General features: G+C 37.9%; 1 protein-coding gene and 1 pseudogene across 1 annotated transcript in view; both read left to right on the forward strand.

Annotated features, from left to right (window-relative positions):
* Positions 1 to 23,756, forward strand: part of RYBP (RING1 and YY1 binding protein) — an 82,047-nt gene that overhangs the window by 4,187 nt on the left and 54,104 nt on the right. The gene's annotated exons all lie outside the window — the stretch shown is intronic.
* On the forward strand, positions 8,771 to 8,927 carry LOC121041406 (uncharacterized; annotated as a pseudogene).

Genomic DNA, 23,756 nt, shown 5'->3' on the forward strand with positions numbered 1-23,756 from the left:
ACTAGGCTGCTTGGAAGTTCAGCGGGCAGTAGAGATCTATATTTTGGATATCTCAGTTATATGGAGGGTCTCCGTATACGCTCCTTTTTCTAACTATATCGTCGCACTCTGTTTTCATTTTTTAGAGCTTTACTGGGTATGATTTGCATACTATGCAATTCACTAATTGTAAGTGTATGATTCATTGAACTTTAGTTATTTTAAAGACTTCTGCTGCCATCACCACAAACTAGATTTTAGATTTTCGCATCACCACAAACTAGTTTAAGATTTTCATCACATCACATGGTTTTCTTCTGCCTGTTCTGTGATATGTCATAAGAGCACTGGAAGATTGCCTCCTCACCATGCTGAGCTCTCTAAGGGCTTAGGCCTTTCAACATAGGAAATAAAAGAGTGTGTCTGTAAGGTGGCGGTGGGTGGGGAGGAAACACTATCCCTGTCGTAGGTGGTAAATAGGAGATAAAGTAGGATTTCCCAACCTACTTTGCCAGTCTCATGAAAGTTGATACCTCCAGCTTTTAGAAGGAAAAAACCCTGCAAATTAACGCATTTACCTGATTATTCTCTTAAGTGGAATTTCTTGAGTGTTGAGCAGAGTAACTTCCTAGACTTGGTGATAAATGAAATGTGTTTTGCTTCGGTCTACTATTGCTGGAAATGCAGCGATGTCTTGGTTGGAAAGTACAGGTCGCCGAGACACCACTGCAACTCTCGCTGATCAATGGTTTTTCTTTTGATCATAGTGCTGCATTTTGACCAGCTGCTGCTTAAGTCACGCTCGAAAACTGGTAAACTTTTGCTTTGGGTATTAGCAGAGATTTAGAACTTTGCTAGTCTTCAGTGCCAGATTGTATCATGATGTTGTGTTCAAATCCTGTTTATTTAAATACCATCCCTCTGAAAAGTGTACTCTTTTTAGAGCTTTTATAGATAGGCAAGTAGAAGTGAGGAATTTACTTTAGATGTGTAGTAAGATTATGTCACTTAAAAAAAAAAGTCGGTACTTAGGATATTGAATTAGAGGTTGGTACTCAGCTGTGTTATTTGTAAAATGTTCTCCTTGTATAGGAGCTCCCTCATTCTTTGCAGTTATAAATATGGACATTTTCTCTCCATAACTTCAGATAGCCTAACAACTCAACATCCCTTGAATAGTTGTGAAGTACTTCACTATTGTGAAGTTTTAGAGGTAAACACACATAATTAGCGATAAGTGAAAGTTCTGATCTTCAAAACTACATCACCCTGAGGTAATGTTCAGATAGGAAAGCTCCCAGAAAGCAGGGGTGGGGTGTACCTAACTCTTCCCTGTGCTTTCACCCACTACAGTGGTTTTGCTCCTTAGGTCACATTGGTTTTGCCGTAGTATTTGTCTTTCATAAAATTTCTCCATAAAATATATGGAAAAATTACCTGTCTTCCAAACCATCAAACCTTAGGAAACCTTTCAGCCTCAAAGCTGGTAGAGTTTTAATGATCACTCTTACCCAGAAACAGTGATAATTTATTTTGTTATTTGCTATTACGTTGGACTTACTGATTTATTGGTACCGACTTGATCTTATGTATACTTGGTGACCTTAAAGTAAATTACCTGGGTAGTTGTGGTTATTTGACAAGTTTTTATTGAGCACACAGCCGCATGGGCTCTGGGTGTGCAGTGGTGGAAAGACAGACAAGGTCCTTGTTTTCGTGGAGTTTAAAATACTATGGAGAGGGGGCGCCTGGGTGGCGCAGTCGGTTAAGCATCCGACTTCAGCCAGGGCACGATCTCGCGGTCCGTGAGTTCGAGCCCCGCGTCGGGCTCTGGGCTGATGGCTCAGAGCCTGGAGCCTGTTTCCGATGCTGTGTCTCCCTCTCTCTCTGCCCCTCGCCCGTTCATGCTCTGTCTCTCTCTGTCCCAAAAATAAATAAACGTTGAAAAAAAAATTTTTAAATACTATGGAGGGGAAGAGAAAATAAGTAAACAGGAAAATAAAATACAATTTCGACCCGTGGCAAGCGTTTGGGAGAAATTAGATCAGGGTATGGAACTATAGAGTGATGAGAGCTGGGGCAGGTGACTACTTTCTAGACCACGTAGAGATAACACATTGGTCTTTTTAGGCAGCATGCATGCTGCTTTCTTTTGGAGTAAGGAGAGAGTTATTTCTGTAGTCTGTGCCATTTAGCTCATTGGGTTGGGGACAGTTTAGAGTTGGAACCTTTGTGCACAGGCTACTCAACTTTTCCTTAGTTGCATGTCACGTATTGAAGCCAGGCCAGCAAACTTGTTAGTATATCCTGTTAGTTACTGGGATAGGAGGTTTGAATGGATTCAGTTATGTATTATTCATGTGGCATACATTTGTCCTGTGCTTCTGTAAATACTGAAGAAATTCCAAGACTAATAAAAACTATTTTGGTAAACTACAGCTACTTGAGGAAGTTGTTGGCACTAATTCAGTTCATTAGTACTTTAGGTAATAGTGGATCTCTAAATGTCTCCTTTACGGCTTGAACTAAAACATTCTAGTGTTTCTGCCTCTCATTTTCTCTTTGGCTCCATCACTAGGGCTTTTTTCCTTTGTGACCTCTTTATCCTCCCCATCATGAGTGTTGCTCTTTTTTTTTTTTTTTTAACCTGTTAAAAAATGAAATCTTAAAAATAAATTAAGTAGTCACACCCAACTTGGGGCTCAAACTCACAACCCCAAGATCAAGTTGCATGCTCCACTGACTGAGTCAGGTGGGAGCCATTTACCTGTTTATTTTTAAGTAAGCTTTTTGAACTATAGTATATAGAGAGAGAAGTGCACAAATCATAATAATAAAACTTGACGAACTTTCCCAAGGTGAACACATCCGTGTAACTTGTACCCAGAAACAGAAGATTGTCAGGACCCCAGAGCCCATCTTACACTCTTGACAGTCACTTTAGCCACTGTCCTGATTTGTAATGCTGCAGAGGAGTTCTGCATGTCTCTGATCTTTATGAGTGGAGTCCTATGGTTGTGTGCACTTCTGCACTACCAGCACAGAGCCGGATGCGGGGTTTGAACCCATGAAACCATGACATCATGGCCTGAGCCAAAACGAAGAGTCAGATGCTAAACTGACTGAGTGAGCCACCCAGGTGCCCATGGGTCTGGGTTTTTGAGATTCATCCATATTATTGTGTGGTTCTTGTTTATTTTATCAGTGCTGTTTTATCCTAAGAGTATATTGGAACTCAGTTTTTTTTTTATTAATTTTATTTTTGAGAGAGAAAGACCGAGCGTGAGTGGGGGAGGTGTAGAAAGAGAGAGGGACACACAGAATCCAAGGCAGTCTCCAGGCTGGAACTCAGAGCCGGTGAGATCATGGCCTGAGCTGAAGTCGGAAGCTTAATCTACTGAGCCACCCAGGCGCCCCTGGAACTCCGCTTTTTACATGTAGACCCTTAGAGACGTTCTAGCGATAGGGTCTCTTCTTGATTTCTATTACCTACATACTTGAACACAGCTGTCTTCTTTCACCTGGTGTAAATTGACACATTAGGTGAGAGGATAAAACCTGGTGTGTGGAACTTCCTGCAGATCGTAAAGGGAGTAAACTGCCTCACATCCAGTTGTGTTCATAAGTCATTTATAATATTTCAAGTCATTGGTTAAGTAAACAGAAAATTCATCCTTTGAGGGACCCCCAACAACCATGTTGAAAAGGTTAGGTAACATCTTCAGTGGTGTAAAGCACCCAGTGACGGTATGCGTGGAATGAATGAGTCCATGGTAGAGGTAGTCTGTGTGGGTACATTGGGGAAGGCTTCACTGAATCTGGCATTTGAATGAGGACTGTATGATTCTGTGATTGATGCAGAGTTTGTTGCACAGGCTTAAAGAAGTTCTTTGTTCCCTCTACCTCCTTTTAAGCTTTTCTCTCACTTGAGATGTCATCCATACCTTTCAACTTCTCCCGGCTGGCTGGTAATTCGCAGATACTATGTAGTAACCATACATATCCCTGCTCTCATGCGTGCATACCCATGACGATCAAATCCAACTTGTTTTGAGGCCGTTCCACCTGGTCAACTTCAATTCTCTCCTAGTATTTATTGCCTTTAAGATAAGTCTAAATGCTGATCATCACGAGGGGCTTCTGGTTTAATCTTTTCATGTTCCTTTAGGATTTCTGGAAGCCGACTGCCTGCTACCTCACACCCATCTTCCCTCCACATACAGCATGTGTGTGTTTTATGCCAAACTGCTTATTTTCTATGCATGGACCGTGATCTCTCATTTCCATACCTTCACACATTACTTTCCTCTGGATTTTCTTCTGAAATGCTTTTCCTTCCTTCTGTGTCCTGCCTGTCTTCTGTTTGTCCTTCTAGACGTCTCAGGAAACCTTTCCATCACTCTCCGGTCAGGTACCCCTCATTGTAACACTTGAAGTGTTTTTATTTGATTGCCTCACCCTTCAAATCATGTATACCTCATTGTAACACTTGAACAGAATTTTTATTTGATCACCTCTGTTAGGTTTTCACCTTTTTTGAGGGCAGGATCATTTCTTTTCACAGCTTTATTTTCTTTAAAAATCTAGTCCAGTGCCTGGCAGTTGCCAGGGGTTCAGTAAGTGTATATAGAATAAATGAAGTCTAGGACTTTCAAAAGGAGTTCCCTTTAAAACTGTCCCAGCTAAAGGTTCTGTGTAATAGATATGCTTTCACATTAGTCTTGCGTCTTGTGTGGGAAATTCATTGATTTAGGGGAAAGTTGTCTTGATAAAGTGTGTCCTTAAAAGTAGTATTCCTGTTTTTCTGGGTTTGTTTTTCTAAATGTGTACTAGAAATTAAACACAGAACTTCAGCCTTGGAGGCTGTAGGCAGTTCATTTAAAGTACTTCCTGGAGTGGTTTGGAGCTTCAGAGCATTAGCACATTTACCTAAAAAATAACCGTGGCGATTCTTAATCTTCTTTTTGGTTGCCCATTTGGTTACTTAAGCAGCCCAAAGTCATGAAAGTCTGACACTGGGGCCGAGGATCAGTCATGTTGTGCAAAACCAATTTTAAGGAACTAGATGGGTGTGTGTGAGAGCTGACACCTAAAGGCAGTCTAAAAATAGACTCAAAACATGTTGGGTGTTGTTGATGTTACACTGTCCCTTGTATAAGTTCTGTTGTGTTAACATACCTATAAGTTGGTAGTTGTACCTTCTACATAGTGTGTATTACTGTTCTGTTGAGTAATTTGGGTTAATTACTTCTGTTGAAGTCTTGACTCATTCACTTCATTTATTTAGCTTCAATTTCAGTTGCATGCTGAAACAGTGATTGACACAGACTGTTGTGCCAAAGATGAATTCTCAGTGAATGCAATGCAAATAAACTGCAGTGTTACTCAGAAATCATGGATAGTTGAAATCACAAGGTAAACAGGTGCAATTTTAATTTGTAAATAGGATTAGATATTGCTGTTCTCCTTTCCCTCTCCTGTCTACTTTGAAAACCATTTAAATTATCCTTTGGTTAGGAAATAAACTGGTGGAAGGGATATGTAAAAAGAAAAACCTTACTCAAAACTTTATCATTTAAGAGCATTAGCTGTACAATTTAGGATGAAGTAGCCTTTGGGAGGGAGAAGAAATGAAAGGTGATGTAGCCAGTTTCATCACCACATATTGGATCTTAAAACTTAGTACATGCTGGTTAGTCAAGGAGAAAACAAACTTGGTTACTGCTTTCTAAGAAGATAACATTTCATATGTAGGTTATAAGGTTTACACACTCTTCATTCTTTTACAAAACAGTCCTTTAAAAGTTGGTCATGTCCTAAGTGCTGCTGGAATATTCGAGGTTTCAAGAACAAAGAATTCAGCTCAAACTAACCTTAAGTCAAAACAAAACAGTTTTGCTGGTTTACATAATTTGAACTCGGAGTCAGCTGCAGGAATCAGGACCCCTGTCACTTGCCCAGCTCTTGGACCGTTCTTTGTTGCCTGGAGGTTGGGATACTTGGATTGTCCAAGCCTAACAAACACATCTGAAGTCTTACTTGAAGAGAGATGGACACTTAACCAGGTGGATAGAAAATAATTACCATAGTAACACAACTTTGTAACTGGGTTAATACTTAGGATATATATTCAGTTCTAATTGAGAACTGTAATAAACTTGAAGGCTGGAATTTTGTTTACCAGCATCATGGACATTTTTTAATCATACAGATAAAGGAAGGAAAGATTATCAGTACATTGGTAAAATTAATAATATGGGTGTTTTATAGGTTCATCTCCTGTATCATTAGTTACAGTCACGATTCTCCTTTATTTTCGTCGTGAAGGTGGTAATACATAGTTACTACAGAAACTTTGGGGACTAAACAGAAAAACAAGGATCACCCATATACTGCCTTGCAGAATTATTTTTATTTATTGACCAATATATTTGTTTACTGGACCACAAATATTTGAGTAACTAGTTTTCCAGGTGTGATCTAATACGCTAGTTCACTGAATTGTCGAAGTGTGATAGGGAATAGTTGACGTAGGAGTGGGAAAGTCAGGCAGTGTATGGTACAAAACTAGTTGAGTTTCTGGTTTGAAAGACACATATTCTGACCTGTTAGTTTATATGGTTCATTTTGGATGTTTCTTCTAAGGGAAATTTTTTGTGAACACTTAATGGTTTTTAGGATTCCTTTTTGCAGGAAATAAAGCTAACATTCAGTTTACAGTTTTCTTTCTGGATTGTTTTAATTTGGGGAAGAATGAAAATCTGTCAATGAATTTGTAATATCTGTGGCATGATTAACTTTGCCCAAGTCCTCCATTTAAAAGAATATGGATACAAGGCAATCGAGATTCCGTGTTTTTATATTAAATTTGTTGACAGTGGTGATTCTCAAACTTCACTATGTATCAGAATCACCTGAAAGCTTGTTGAAACACATTGCTAGATTCCCTGTTCCTTCCCTCACCCCCTGGATTTATATTGAGTAGGTCTGGGGTAGGGCCTGTGAATTTGCATTTCTTAGAAGGTCCTAGGTGATGCTGATACTGCTGTGCTGGTCTGGGAAGCACTTGAGAAGCGCTGGTTGGATGACCTTAAATTCTCCTAAAGAGAAGCCAGCCATGTTTTTTAATGAAGCTGGAGATAGTTCTTGATGTTTGCTATGGAAAATTTATGTCTTGGCATTTCAGAGTGAATTTAAGAGAATTGATCAACATTCATTTTTTTTATTTATTTTAACTTTTATTAGAAGGCCACAGCTCTATACTGTTTTATTTACTTATTTTGAGAGAGAGAGCAGGAGAGAGAGAATGCACACGCAAGGGAGGGGCAGAGAGAGAGAGAGAGAGAGAGAGAGAGAGAGAGAGAGAATTCCAAGCAGGCTCTGCACTGTCAATGCAGAGCCCTTTGCAGGGCTTGAACTGACAAACTGAGGTCATGACCTGGGCTGAAACCAAGAGTTGGACGCTTAACCAGCCGAGCCATGTTTTTAATCTAGAATTGGCATTGGAGATGATTTTTTTTTTTTAACCAGTACGTTGTATGTAATATAGGAATACTTACAAATAAATTGGGGAGTCATATCAACTAAACTTGCATCTTTTTTTCATTGTAAAATCAGATATTGTCTTGCACTATTAACACGTGCATTGAATTTCAGATATACGTACTTTATCTTATTTTTTTTTCAACGTTTATTTATTTTTGGGACAGAGAGAGACAGAGCATGAACGGGGGAGGGGCAGAGAGAGAGGGAGACACAGAATCGGAAACAGGCTCCAGGCTCCGAGCCATCAGTCCAGAGCCTGACGCGGGGCTCAAACTCACGGACCGCGAGATCGTGACCTGGCTGAAGTCGGACGCTTAACCGACTGCGCCACTCAGGCGCCCTCAGATATACGTATTTTAAACTATTTCTTTGCAACATACGATAGAACTAAGTTTTATAGTAAACCCGCATTTCAGTAAAATGTTGGCAAAGAACACAAATAGGTAGTTTATAAAAGAACACAAATTAAGTCAGGAAACAGAAATGTATCACCTTCCCATTAGTTAAATAAATACAAAAAAGCATTTTTGGGAAATCTCATTTTAAAGATTAAAAATTTTTTGGTGAGTCTAGGAAGAATTGGGTGTTCTCACAGATACTTGGTGGCTGAGTAAGTTGATTTAAATTTTCTGAAGGCCATTATGGCAGTTGGTATCATGCCTTTAATATTTGTACCGTGACATAACAGGGGTGCTGATGCATACGGGCACATGTACCCCAGTGTTTATAGTAGTGCTTTCAACAATAGCCAAATTACGGAAAGAGCCTAAATGTCCATCCACTGATGAATGGATAAAGAAGATGTTGTTTATATATATAATGGAATACTACTTGGCAATGAGAAAGAATGAAATCATGCCATTTGTAGCAACATGGATGGAACTGGAGGGTGTCATGCTAAGTGAAGTAAGTCAGAGAAAGACAGATATCCTATGTTTTCACTTATATATGGATCTTGAGAAACTTAAAAGAAGACCATGGGGGAAGAGAAAGGGAAAAAATAGTTACAGAGAGGGAGGGAGGCAAACCATAAGAGACTCTTAAATACAGAGAACAAACTGAGGGTGGATTAGGGGTGAGGGAGAGGGGAAAGTGGGTGATGGGTACTGAGGAAGGCACTAGTTGGGACGAGCACTGGGTGTTGCATGTAAATAAGTTATATTTTAAAAATAATAATATTTGTACCCTGAGACCAAACAATTCACCTTCTAGGAATTTGTGTGATCTGCATGTAAAAATATTTGTGTAAACATATTAATTACATCAGTATTGTAACAAAATGACTGGATGATAAACTCACAAATGTAGGTAGTGTGCTACCTGAGGGGCAAGTCTTTCCCTAATACCACAAGGGTCTCTGGCCCAGTAAGTGGAGTTTGATAGTAGCAATTCTTGCTACAAGTTTAAAAAAAAAAAAAAAAAAAAAAAAGAGGAAGAAAATTACCTACATAGGAATCAGCAGCGAATTATTAAAAAAAAATATGGAATATCAGTAAATATTTTGTAGCTCAAAAAATGTTTGGAGGTCTTTTATACATTTGTGGTGGGAATGTAAAATGATAAAACCACTCTGAAAAATAGTTTGGCAGTTTATTGCAAAATCAACCATATACTTGTATGACTTACTAGTTGCATTCCTGGGTATTTGTCCCAGAGAAATGTAAACTTAAGTTCACACAAAACCTGTTCACAAATGTTCACGGCAGCTTTATTTGTAATAGCCTAAAACTGGAAATAATATAAATGTCCTTCAGTAGACGAGGGGTACATCCATACCATGTGGAATACTATTTAGCAATTAAGGAGGAACAAATTCTTGATAAATAGAACAACTGGCACCAATTTCAGTTATCTGATGCTGAGTGAAAAAAGCCAATCTCTGAAGATCACATACCCTAGGAGCCCATTAACATTTTTGTAATAACAAAATTAGATTAGTTGTTGCCAAGGGTTAGGGCTGGTGGGAAAGGAGGAAGATGGGTAAAGAGGTAGCAAGACAGAAAGTTGTGTGTTGATGAAATCTAATCTTGACTGTGTTGGTGGTTACATGAATATACACTTGTGAAAAGGTGGCATGGAACTGCGCATGCACGCGCGCACACACACACACACACACACACACACACGCATGCCAGTACCCAGTTTCTTGGTTTTGATGTTGTACTATATATAATCCAGAAGATGCGACCCTGTATGGAAACTGGATGAAAGTTATATGGGACCTCATACTATTTTTGCAACATCCTGTGTGTCTAACTATTTCAAAATAAAAAAGTTAAGTTTTAGAAAGAATATGTAATAAAAGGAAATGTTCGTAATATATTAGAAAAACGAGTTTCAAAATGATAAAACCATATGATCGCACTTCAGTATTTCATATCATTTGATATATATACCTGGAAGTAATGATTAAAATATTCTGACTGGTAAGATGATGGATTCTTTTGTGTGTGTGCTTTTCTATAATTTCTATAGTATAGATGAGTTGATACCACTTTTGCAGTTGGAAAAAGCAATTTTCATAATGGGAAATTTAAAAAATCTAATTCTGGAATAAAATTTAAATAATAATTCACATTAAGAGATTATATAAAGGTTTTTTTTATATTGGTTACACTAATTTAGTATTAAAACAGCTATTAGCTGAGATTGAAGAGTATATTTGTACTCTAAAACATGTTGTGTTTGTAAATTTAAAGCTCTTTTGTGCTTTTTGTATTAGAAATGTTTTGTATGATGTTCTGAATCAATGCTGTCCAATGTAAGTATATGCATTGCAAGCCACATGAAATTTTAAACTTTGCTAGCCACAGTGAGAGAGTAAAAAGCAGGTGAAATTAATTTTAAGAATTTATTTTGTTTAATCTGTTTTATCTAAAATACTACCGCTTCAACATGTAATCAACATAAAATTGCAGTAAGACTTTCTGTGTTCTTTTTATCATACTAGGTCTTCGCAATCTGGTGTGCATTTTGTAATTACAGCACAGTTGAGTTCAGACTGGCCAGCTTTCAAGTGCCCAGTAGCCACATGTGGCTACCATATTGGAGAGTTAGTAGTAGTAGTTGAGAGCCAAGGTTTTGGTGTCCTACCTAAGTTCAACTAACACCAGCTCTGTCATTTGCTAACCTTATGTCCTTGGGCATGTTACTTAAACTTGTGCTTTCATTTTTCATTTGTGGATGGTAACTTCTCCACAGGGGTATTATAAGTACTAAATGAGTGAGTTACTGTATGTAGCAACTTGGCGCAGGACCTAGCACAGAATACATATTGTAAAAAAAACAAAAAAACAAAAAAACAAAACGTTGATTTGGATTGGATTGGATCGAATGACTCATTCTAAAGGCACAACTGATTTCTTTTTAATTTTTTTTTTTTAATGTTTCATTTATTCTTGAGAGAGAGAGACAGAGTATGAGTGGGGGAGAAGCAGCACGATAGAGGGACACAGAATCCAAAAGAGGTTCAGGCTCTGAGCTGTCAGCACAGACCCCAACATGGGGCTCGAACTCAGAAGCCGTGAGATCATGACCTGAGCTGAAGTTGGACGTTTAACCATCTGAGCCACCCAGGTGCCCCTAGGCAAAACTGATTTCTTAATGTTACTACTGAAAAATACATAAGTAGTACATGAGGTGGTCTTTGTGTTCCAGAATTGAATTTTTGGGACCTAAGTTTTAAATGATGATTGAATAAATGGACAAATATTTGAGCCCTCATGTAGAGTGTATTGCACCAGGCACTTGAACATTTAGACTGTAAATCTTAAGATGATATATTCAAATACTTTATATTTGCATAGCACTTTACATTTTCCATACCTTTTTTATGTCCGTTTTCCCAATGTAATACTCAAAGCAATCCTGAGATAAAGTTGTTATTCCAGTTTCCACAGTTAAGGAAGTTGGGGCTCAGAAAAGTGAAGTAACTTACTTGATTTCCTACCCAGTTAGTAGAATGGAAGAAATAGAAATGTGACATAATTAAATGGACAAATTAATATAGTACCAAAGTATTTTAACTGCATTCTTTTAATTCTTTCCCTTCACCTTTGCCATCTCACGGGAGAACATGTCAGCCTTTTCCAGGGCCGTTAAAATTAGAAAAGGGCCATAATATAATGTTTGCTGAATAGCTGCTTTGCTTAGAATTATCCTGAGATTATTAGGTTAATCATATCACCTATGATGTAAAAAGTTACCATAAGTCTGTATAGATTGGGTGATTTATTTTGCTTGTTGTGATGTTTTTCAGTCTGTCTCTTGGTCAAATACGCCCATAAAAATGGGCCGAGAATATGCAGTATGTGCTGACTGCCATAAAATCACCTTTGAAGTACTGTTCATCGCTTGACTCATTCAGAAAATTACACAATTCTTTGAAAGAACATGCCATGCCACCATTAAAATCAGTGGTCAGAAGCAGCAGTGAGTTTGTGAATTATTGACTCTCCCAAGGCAGTGGTGCAGCGGAAGGTATCTGTCTCCTGAGCAGGGTCTGATGGAGCACACATATCATTAGACGTTCAGCATCTGTGTTCTGTTATGTACATTCTGCTATCCTGGTATGTACTGCTGTCTTTATTTGTGGTTTTTTCCTCCAGTTAAGAAAATTAAAGAAGTCACTCACAGGACATAATTTGTTGTGTACTCTGGGACAAAATGTATGACCATAAACTGTCAGCTTATCCTGGCATGTACTTTTGGTGTGCATCATTGAAGTGAATTTATAAGAAGGGGAATTACATTTTGATGCTCAGGACTGGAGTGATAGATAATAGGGGGAGGTGGGTAGGTAGTGTTCTTTGCCCCCTGATTTTTTCTCTGCCCTTTGTTTTTGTTTTTGTTTTTGGCCCCGCAGGATGTGCCTGACAATGCCTCCTCTCTGGTCTACCCAACCTATAAATCATATACAAAAAACCCATCAGAATTCTACACGGAGAACTTACTTACTGATCTAGGTGAATCTTAGCAACATGAAATTCTGCAATTAGTGTTTGGTTTTGTTTTTTTCTTTATTGGAAGGTTATGAGGATTGTGGAATTTGGCTGTCCAGACAGACTGAAATTTGATGGAATTATGTTTCAAAGAGTCTTGTTTTTTCTCAATGCTTAGGATGTCTTAGAAGTTTCACTGTACACAGTTTTCTGCTTACTGCAGTTGTGAATGAAAGCTTTAAAAATATCACATTGTAAGACATTATGTATGTACAGATAACAGATTGGGATTTTAAACTGAGTTGCAATAAGTTGAAGTTCCCTGAAATTTGCAGAACTAGATGATTTCTGTGTCTCCTCCAGTTGTAAAATACTGTGATTTGTGTCAGTTTTGACAGTTTATAATAATGAAATGACTTAAATACCATGATGCCAAATTACTTGTCTAAAAGTATATGGAAAATAATTTATTTGTAATGTCTCACTCCTCTATTCCAAGATAATGTCCGTAGATATTTGTATATTTCAGAATTTGAATAGGAATAGGAAGGCTTTATGTGTTAAAATTTTTTGGCAAGAGGGGCGCCTGGGTGGCTCAGTCGGTTAAGCAGCCGACTTCGGCTCAGGTCATGATCTCACGGTCCGTGAGTTCGAGCCCCGTGTCAGGCTCTGTGCTGCCAGCTCAGAGTCTGGAGCCTGTTTCAGATTCTGTGTCTCCCTCTCTCTGACCCTCCCCTGTTCATGCTCTGTCTCTCCCTGTCTCAAAAATAAAGTGTTAAAAAAAAAATTAAAAAAAAATTAAAAAATTTTTTTTTTTTGGCAAGAGTATGTATAGCTGAAGTTTCCTTATTTAAGATAATAGTTAGGGGGAGCCTGGGTGGCGCAGTCGGTTAAGCATCCGACTTCAGCCAGGTCACGATCTCGCGATCCGTGAGTTCGAGCCCCGCGTCAGGCTCTGGGCTGATGGCTCGGAGCCTGGAGCCTGTTTCCGATTCTGTGTCTCCCTCTCTCTCTGCCCCTCCCCTGTTCATGCTCTGTCTCTCTCTGTCCCAAAAATAAATAAACGTTGAAAAAAAAATTAAAAAAAAAAAAGATAATAGTTAGTGTTTTTATTTTGAAATCCTTCATTTGTGGACTTAAAAATCTTTGTTCTGTTTTTCCCGGTCTAAAAAATTAAACTTTCAGACTGACCAAAACTAGATTCAGTTAATCTCCTATTAAGGATTCTTAAGATACAGGCTTTCTATCAAAACATTGGTGTGGAAGGTGTTTTAACTACAGACAGGTGTGCTGCAGTCCTAGTGGTAGTCTTTGTTACATCTTTTAATTAAAAGAATGACTCTGATGCTTCTGTTTCTTATTTTTACAAAGTTTGTATTTCTGCAATAGTTAATCCTGGGTCCTGCCTCAAGGCAAAGCTTGGTTCTAATACAGCAGGAGTAATTTGCACTTTTTAAAAAAATTCTTTTAAGCTTTATTTATTTTTGAGAGAGGGAGAGAGCGAGAGAGAGCATGAGTGGGGGAGGAGCAGAGAGAGGGAGACGCAGAATCGGAAGCAGGCTCCAGACTCTGAGCTGTCAGCACAGAGCCCAACGCGGGACTCGAATTCACGAACCATCGCAAGATCATGACCCTGCGCCAAAATCGGACGCTTAACCGACCAAGCCACCCAGGTGCCCCTACACTTTTTTATGCTTAGCATTTATTGAACAAACCGTAATTGAGTGAGTTAGGTACTGTAACTGTAAGACCTAGAACGAGCTTCATTAGGTAACAGGAAGACGTGTGGGACACACACAGCTCATCGAAGGTTTCATCAGGAACCTGGCCCCAACCTACCTAATAATTATGCTGATAAGGGCCAACATTTAATGGGCATTTAATGTATAGTAGGCACTATATTAAGCCCATTTCATGCATTGTCTCATTTCATCGCTTTAAATTTATGATATATATCTCCATTTCAGATAATGAAATGAGGCTTAGAGTTTACATTCCCACCCTGAGTTTACATAGCACAGTTGCACATGACTCAGATCTTTTCCAACTCCACATTTATATTGTTTCTATTTAGTTTTCCTCTGAAGATGGCATTGCCACCTATATAGCCACCAATCTGTAGACATCATTTTTTTTTTTTAAGTTTATTTACTTTTGTGGGGGAAGGGGCAGAGAGAGAGGGAGAGATAGAATCCCAAGCAGGCTCCACACTGTCAGCGCAGAGCCCAATGTGGGGCTTGAACTCATGGACCGTGAGATCATGACCTGAGCCTAAACCAAGAGTCGGACGCCCAACCGAGCCTCCCAGGCGCCTCTGTAGACATCATTTTAAGACACCCACCTGTAGCATCCAGGTATCAAATTCTGTTACTCTATTTCTCCTGTATTCCTATTGCTACCACCTCACTTCAGGTCCTCATTATTTCATTGTGAACTTGATTAATTGCAAGTCTCTCTAGTCCAGACTTTCACCTGGACTATTGCAGTAGCCTTGGTCGGCCAGGTAGTCAGTGATCTCTCTAGAAGACACCTAGATCATGTAGCTTGTCTGCTTAGAATACTTGGTTGCTGCCTGATTGCCCAGGGAGGTATTGCCTTGTCTCCTTAAACGTCATGTGCAAGGCCCAGCCTAGGCTGGCACTGTCCTACCCACCCGCTCATGTTTGCCTGTTCTTACCATGCACCTTCTGGTCAAACTTAAGTGTTCTTCAGCATGTTCTTTGTGACAGTGCCTGAAGACTCTTACCTTATTACTGTTACTTGGTAAAGTAAACAGTAAACACCACCTTTGCATGGTAAGACCCAGCTCATGTCAACTCTTTTGGGAAACCTCTCTTGATTCTTTTTTCCATGATCATAGAAGAACTTTGTGTATTTCTCTAGCAGCACATCATCATTTTGCACCAGAGTTTCTTGTTAACATTTGTTGCCCCAAATTTAAATTTGAAGCCCTCATGGGCAGGGACAGTGATTGTTACTCAGTCTTCAGAGGCAGGATCTTACTGTGCTGCAGCTTTGTACTTTTAGGTGTACCTTTTCAAGTGTAATCCATTCTCCAATCTCTAGTGTAAAATGTTTTCCTTTTTAAAATAATGTCATATTGGTTAACCCTTTGTGCAAATAGGTTATGTCCTTCCAAAAAAAAAAAAATCACTCGGTAAATGACTTGGAAATACTACCCACATTTGTTTACTTTCTCTCTAGTTTCTATAGAATTTTTACTCTTTGCATAGTCTTATTCTTAAGATAGGTTCCTTCATTATCTCCCTTTCAAACTCATACTTGCTTTTCTGCTCACAGCTGAGACTACAATTTATTGCAAAACAGAATTTTTTAAAAGTTTATTTATTTATTTTGAGAGAGAGCGACATGGGAGGGACAGAGGAAGAAAGAGAGAAGGCTCTGTCTGCACTGTCAGCAAAGAGCAGGATGTGAGGCTCCAACTCATGGACTTGGAGATCATGACCTGGACTGAAAGCAAGAATTGGATGCTTAACTGACTGAGCCACCCAGGCACCCCAAAATAGAATTCTTGTGAACCAGTGTCTTTTTTAAAAAGGTTCTCCCTCTCAGGAGAACTAAAAAATACCTTTCTCTTAAATTCTTTTCTGTTCTCTGCTTGCTGGCTTAAGGTTTTAGAAACAGCTATCTCGAAAGGTTTGTAAAACAGTGGCTAGCCTGGTCTAGATGCAATATGGTTTAAAGGAGGATAGGATTAAAATTGACCAAGTCATGAAGTCTGTTTTTCTTAGAAATTTTGAAGCTCAGTAGGACTCAGAATGGGTGGAATTCTCTTAGCAAGGGGTTTTCAAGAGATGGGTTGGAGAATTTTTTGAACTGGTTAATATAATACAGATATTGGTATTTTACCTATTATTTTCAGAATGGAAGTCCTATATGATCTTTCCCTTTCAGTTGGTTCTATTTTATAAATGAAGCCTCTTAATTGTTTATCAGTATTTTTAAAACTCATTGACCTAATAATGAATTTCATGAAAGAAGATACTTCTGATGAATTGGAATGTTTTTATAAAAAGAGAATTTTACATTTTCAGTTAACCTGTTAGCTATTAATATGCATTTAATTACTGGAACATGACTTTGGGAATAAACAAATACCCAGTGAAAATAGAGACTAATGCCGAACTGTAGAGTTGGCTTCTAAAAAGATGTTACATGCAAACTTACAAAGTCCATACCTAGTTTTAAAAGCATTTACAAACAGGAAATGTTCTATATAAGCATGAATAAATTTAGTACACAGCAACCATGTTGATCCCTAGCTCGGGAACTTTTGCTAAATTTAGTGTTTGGCTTAATCCTATTAGTTAAACCAGCTAATCGTAACTTGATGAATCTTTGTGATCCTCTTGTTTTGAAAGGTATATTTTCAGATGTAATTTTATTCATAACATGCACAGAAAATTGTATAAGGGTATTTCCTTGTTTTTCTGAGTGACCAGTATAGTCTTCACTCTTTCAGTTATGTTTTGTAATCACCAGAATTTTGTTTTGTTTCCAGTTCATTGATCTTGTCAAGTAAATAGGTCGTAATTATCTTTTCCTAGTCCTCTTTCCTTTATCCAGGCTGTCTAGTTTTATATGAAATAGGGCTTTAGAAATGAGAGTTTATAGGGGCACCTGGGTGGCTCAGTCGGTTAAGCAGCCGACTTCGGCTTAGGTCAAGATCTCATCGTCCGTGAGTTCGAGCCCCGCGTTGGGCTCTGTGCTGACCGCTCAGAGCCTGGAGCCTGTTTCAGATTCTGTGTCTCCCTCTCTCTCTCTGCCCCTCCCGTGTTCATGCTCTGTCTCTCTCTCTGTCTCAAAAATAAATGTTAAAAAAAAATTTTTACAAAAAGAAATGAGAGTTTTATTGTAACTCTTTACTTTTATTTACTTATTTATTTATTTTGGTAACTCTTTACGTTTTCAAGTGTCTTATTTATATAGTGGAACTTAAATTTATAGTAGTGTTTCCAAAGTGTTAATAATAGGCAGTGTGGTGAAGTGTAAAAATCTTTCAAATTCTACATAATGACAAACATATCTTGGATATTTCTGTGTCATTGGTCTAGTGCTAATGAGTCAGATTTTTGAGGAAAGAGGTGTGAGCTAAACTTGTAACTTTGACTTCCTGGTGGTGTCTGCTCCTTAATCTTTCATTGTAAAACTCTTACCTTGATGTAATTGAGTAAATCTATCAGGATTGTACAAAGTAAGATACAGAATGTGGTTTTCTTGTGTGATATATATATGTATATATATATTTTTTTCTTTCAAGAACAGACTTTTGGACTGATGGATTGCCCTTTTGAGTTAGAATATTTGTAGTTTGCAGGTAAATCAGACTTTTTCTACAGGTCCATTCTTGAGGATTCTAATTGGATCTTCAGTTTAGCAAGTATTTGTTGTAAGTTATGGAATACCATTTATTGTATATGAATGAACATATTTTTAATTCTTGCGACTGGCTGTATTTAGACTCAAGAAAGCGATCTTGTTGGCTTCCTTTGCATCTGCTTTGCAGCAAAAAACAGCCCAAGAATGATGAATGCTGAGCAATTAGTGCCAGTTTCCACTTGTTTTACGTGGTTTGGATTTTCCTCATATAACCTGAAAATTCATTTTAATTAGTAGTTTAAACCTTTTTACCACCACCCTACCCCATCCCCCCCAAACAAACAAACAAACAAACAAACAAACCCTAGCCCTGGAATTTAAAAAAGCAAGACTTCTGGTAAATGAGAGTTGGTTTACTTTCTTTCCTTACCTCTGGCTTTTCAAGGCTCAGGGCTTCAAAAGTAGTGAAAGAAGTCCCATCTCTCCCTGTGTCTAGCCCCATGAAAACTTACATGCCATAAGCGAGAAAGAACTAGCTAGGTAATTGACCTTTAAGTAAACTTAGCCTGGCTGTGATTTTTGCCTTTCATATCTTTTCTTGTGCTGGGCCTAAAAACTTTCGGACTAGATACTGGTGTAGAGATTGGGAAGAAGAATAGGATTTTACTCTACTATACAGGCAATATAAGAAATAACATAGTGACCCCACAATTACATGAAGTTGTAAACAAGCTGGATTTATGAACTCTTCCAGCCATCAGGAAAACCACTTTATGCCTTGGTGAAAACTGTGGTGGTACAGATTGTTTCTGAAGAGATGCATGTTATAATTTATGGGGTGAGTTTGTGTAATGGTAATGATGGTATTGATACTAAATTTACAGCTAAAATGTTAGGCTTATTTGCCAATTAAAATTACCGGGAAGGAAGATAGAGCATTTTGAAAATACTTACAAGCTAGTGAGAAATACTTTACTTTACAAAAAACAGATGTATTTGTAGCATTTCTGTAATACGTTATCAAATAGTACCGAACAACTAGATTTGATGTCGTGATTTTAAAAAAGTGATGAACAACAAATCATTAATTTATACACTAATGTATAATTTCTCTATTACTTTGTATTACTAAATCCTCTATTATTTAGGAAAAACTAAAAAGTATTGTAATCAGGAGAAAAAGCACAACATCTTGTCATCTGGGTTTAATTTTTTAACTTTATTAAAATATAATTGTCCTGTAAGAAACTTCATGTTTAAAGAAGAACCTGGAGAAACCACCACAAGTGAAATAATTATCTGTCATCTCTAAAAATTTCCTCTTGCCCTTTGGTAATTCCTCCTACCCTTTTCTGTTCCCAGTCAACCACTAATCTGCTTTCTGCAACTACACATTAGTATGCATTTTGTTGAATTTTGTATACATGTGATCCTACAACATATACTTTTTGGTTTTCCTTTGGTTTCTTTGAATCAGCGTACTTATTTTGAGATTTGTCCATATTTATTCCTTTTTATTGCTGAATAATACTCCATTGTACACCTGTTCTACTTGTTTATCCACCTGTTGATGGACATTTGAGTTTCCAGTTTCTAGCCAGTACAAAGAAAGCTGCTTTGTACATTTCCACACAAGTCTTGGTGTACACCTATGCTTTCATATCTCTTGGGTTAAGAGCTGGAGTCACTGGGTATTTTTAATGTTTTAACAAACTGCCAAACTGTTTTTTCATGGTGGCTTCATATTTTAAATTCCCAAAGCAGTGTGTGAGAGTTTGTGTTGCTCCCCATTTCTGTCAACCTTGACGTGTGTGTTTTTAAGTTTAGGCAGATAGAGGATGCCTGAAGGTCTCTTATTGTGGTTTTGTATTTTCCTGATAACTAATAACATTGATCGTTGTTTTCATGTGCTTATTTGCCATCTGTATATTTTAAGGTTTTTTTGTGTTTTTTTCCCCCCCAGATCTTCTACCCGTGTTTAAATTGGGTTGTTTGATTTACTGAATTGTGACAGTTCTTTATTCTAGATTCAGGTGTATGTTTTAAAAGTCTTCTGAAGAACACTGGTTTTAGATGAAGTCCAATTTGTGATTTTTTTCTCTTATAACTTTTACTTTTTGTGTCATATCTAAGAAATCTCTGCCAAACGCAATGTCACCAAGCTTTTCTCAGGTCTTTACTTCTAGGAGTTTTATAGTTTTAACTCTTAAATTTGGATCTTCAGTCTGTTTTGAGCTGATATTTGTATACATATTTGTAAGGGTGAATTAGGTGGTTTCTTTTGGTTTTGTTTTTTACATATGCCCATCCTGTTATTCTAGGATCTTGTATTGAAAAGATTATATCTTCATATCGGCTTGGTATCTTGGTGAAAATCAATGGACTGTATACATGTCACTTTCTGGACTCTGTTTTGTTCCCTCAATCTCTGTCTTTACACTGGTACTGTGCTGTCTTAACATTTTTTTTTTTTTAGGCTCTTGAAATTGGGGAGTATTAAGATACAGTTTTGTTCATTTTGAAGTTATTTTGGCTATTCTAGGTCCTTTGTATTTGCATATAAATTTTAGCATCACCTTGTCAGTTTCTGCAAAAAAAGCTGGGATTTTTAAAATATATTTTTTTTAATCTTTATTTTTGAGAGAGACAGAGTGAGAGCGGGGGAGGCGCAGAGAGAGAGGGAGACACAGAATCTGAAGCAGGCTCCAGGCTGTCAGCACAGAGCCCGACGCGGGGCTCGAACTCATGGACTGTGAGATCATGACCTGAGCCGAAGTCAGACGCTTAACTGACAGAGCTACCCAGGCGCCCCAAGCCTGCTGGGATTTTTATTGGGATGCATTGAATTTGTAGAAAACAGACATCTTAACCACATTAGATTCAGTAGTCAATCTCTGAAAACTGTATGGGTTTCCCATTTAGGTCTTCTCTTAGTGGCGTTCTGTGGGTTTCATTTTTGGGTATCTTTTGTCAAATTCATCACAAAGTGTTTCACATTTTTGATGCTATCTATGTAACTGTTTCTACTTTAAAGATTTTAATTTCTGGTTGTTTTTAGCTGGCTTATACAAATAGTTATTTTTGTGTGTCTTGTTTGCTGCATCTTTGCTAAACTTAGTGCTTCTGTAGCTTTTGTGTGGATTTTGCAGCTTTTTCTATAGATGACCCTATCAGTGAATTAAGACAGTTTTACTTTTCCAGTTTTGATGTCTTTTATTTTTCTTTACTTGCCTGCTACACTACCTCTTCAGAATAGTGTTGAATAGAAGTTATAAAGAGTGGACATCCTTACATTGTTCTTGAGTTAATTCAGTCTTTTATCGTTAAGTATGGTATTAGCTGTACTTTTTTTGTAGATTGAGGAAGTTCTTTTCTACTTTGCCAAGAGTTTTTAATTAAGGAATGAACGTTGGATTTGTCAAGTACATTTCCCTGCTCTGCATCTCCTGCATTTATTAAGATGATCATACAGTTGTTCATGTTCAATGCCGAATTACATTGGTTGGTTTTTGGAATTTTATTTTATTTTATTTTTATTTTTTTTATTTTTTATTATTATTTTTTTAATTTTTTTTCAATGTTTATTTATTTTTGGGACAGAGAGAGACAGAACATGAACAGGGAAGGGGCAGAGAGAGAGGGAGACACAGAATCGGAACAGGCTCCAGGCTCTGAGCCATCAGCCCAGAGCCCGACGCGGGGCTCGAACTCACGGACCGTGAGATCGTGACCTGGCTGAAGTCGGACGCTTAACCGACTGCGCCACCCAGGCGCCCCTGGTTTTTGGAATTTTAAGCCAACCTTGCATTCCTGGGGGAAAAGCCCACTTTGTCGTGATACATTTATGTTCTTGGCAATAATCTGTGTTCAATTTTTAAAAAAGTTTTTTAAATGTTGGTTTATTTTTGAGAGAGAGAGACAGACAGAGCATGAGCCAGGGGAGGGGCAGAGAGAAGGAGACACAGAATCTAAAGCAGGCTCCAGGCTCTGAGCTGTCAGCACAGAGTCCTACGCAGGGCTCGAACCCCCAAATCGTGAGATCATGACCTGAGCCAAAGTCAGATGCTCAACCATCTGAGCCACCCAGGTGCCCCTAGATTTTTTTTTTCTTTAAGAATATTTGCACCTACACTCATGAAGGCCATTGGTATGTGGTTTACTTAACCTTGTCATGTAGTTGGTTTTGTATTCATACTAATGTGGGTCTCATAGAATGAGTTGGGAATTCCTTCTTCGTTTTCATTTTTCGGGAGGGGTTTCTGTAGAATTAGTATTAATTCTTTTTAAATGTTTGGTAGAATTCACCAGTGGAGCCGTCTGAACCTAGAGTTTTGTCTATGGAGGTTTGAAATACAAATTGAATTTCTTTAAAATTTATAGAGGTAATTACTTGTTTCTTCTTGAGTGAGCTTTGGCAGTTTGTGACTTTCAAGGAATGTAGGAATTTGTCCATTTTACCGAAATAAAACTTGATAATATTCCCATATTATCCTTTTAAGATGTGTAGCAGCTATGGAGATGTCACCTTATTCCTTATTGTTGACCTGTGTCTTCTTTTTCTGATGAGTCTGGCTTCTCAGAATTTTATTGAGCTCAACAAGATTTTGGTTCCATTGTTTTTCTTATGTTTTCCATTGATTCCTGATCTGGTCTTTATTTTGTGTATTTTGAGTTTCATTTCCTCTTCTATTCCTAGTTTCCTAAGGTGTCAGTTTGATGTGATTGATTTGAGAACTTTGTTTTTCAGATACAGACATTTGATGCTATAAATTTCCCTCTTGAGTATTTCTTTAGTTACAGTCCATGCAGTTTGGTATTATTGTATTTCGTTTTCATTCCGTTAAAAGTGTTTTATAATTTTCCCTCCCTCTTTTGGCTGATGCATGATTTCAAGTTGTCACCTTGTTTCCAAACGTGAGGTTTTTCCAGTTACCCTTCTGTTTTTGACTTCTGATTTAATTATGTCCACTTTCTTATTAGATGCATAAATAATTAGAATTGTGTCTTCTTGAGGAATTGAGCCCTTGTCATTATGGGATCACCTTTATCACTGATAAGTTTTTTTGTTCTGATACTCCTTTGTCATATATCAAGGAGGTTTAATAAATGAGTAGGGTTATCGTGACTTATCTTTTTCCATAATTGTGTGTCTTTTTTTTTTTTACTTTATTTTGAGAGAGAGCACGTGCATGTGTGTGTAAGTGTGCAGGTGGGGAAGGGGTAGAGAAAGAGGAAGATAGAATCTCAAGCAGGCTCCTCCCTGTCAGCATGAATCCCAGTGTGGGGCTAAACCTGCACACCATGAGATAATCACCTGAGCCAAAATCAAGGCTCAGATGGTTAACCGACTGAGCCACCCAAACACCCTTTTGTCTTTATCTTTGAAATGGATTTCTTACAGGCAGATATAATTAAATTTTTGTAGTTCAAGATCATTTACATTTAATGTGATTATTGATATGATTGGTTTTAAATCTACTGTCTTACTTTTTGTTTTCTATTTTTCCCACCTATCTTCTTCCCCTTTTCTTCTGCCATCTTTGGCTTGGTTGAGTGTTTGGTTTTTGTTTTTGTTTTTGTTTTTAATTTCTGTTTATATTCTTTCTTCTTACCTGTAAGTCTTTGGTTTAGTTTGTTGCCTTAGTATACTTACTTACTTACTTATTTATTTAGAGAAAGAGAGAGAAAGCACACCTGTGCCCAAGCAGAAGAGGGACAGAGAGAGAGAACCCCAAGCAGGTTCTCCACTGTCAGCGCAGAGCCTGGTGTGGCATTTGGAACTCAGGAACCCTGAGATCATGACCTGGGGCTAGATCCTGATAGGACACTTAACTGAGGTCACCCAGGCGTCCCTGACAGACTTTTTTTTACCTATACTGTTGACCTTCCAACAACATGGGGGTTAGAGGTGCTGACTCCATATGGAATTGAAATCCACATATAACTTCTGAC

Source organism: Herpailurus yagouaroundi, unplaced genomic scaffold (genome assembly GCF_014898765.1).
Source record: "Herpailurus yagouaroundi ecotype Mexico unplaced genomic scaffold, PumYag 183, whole genome shotgun sequence".
NCBI classification, from domain to species: domain Eukaryota; kingdom Metazoa; phylum Chordata; class Mammalia; order Carnivora; family Felidae; genus Herpailurus; species Herpailurus yagouaroundi.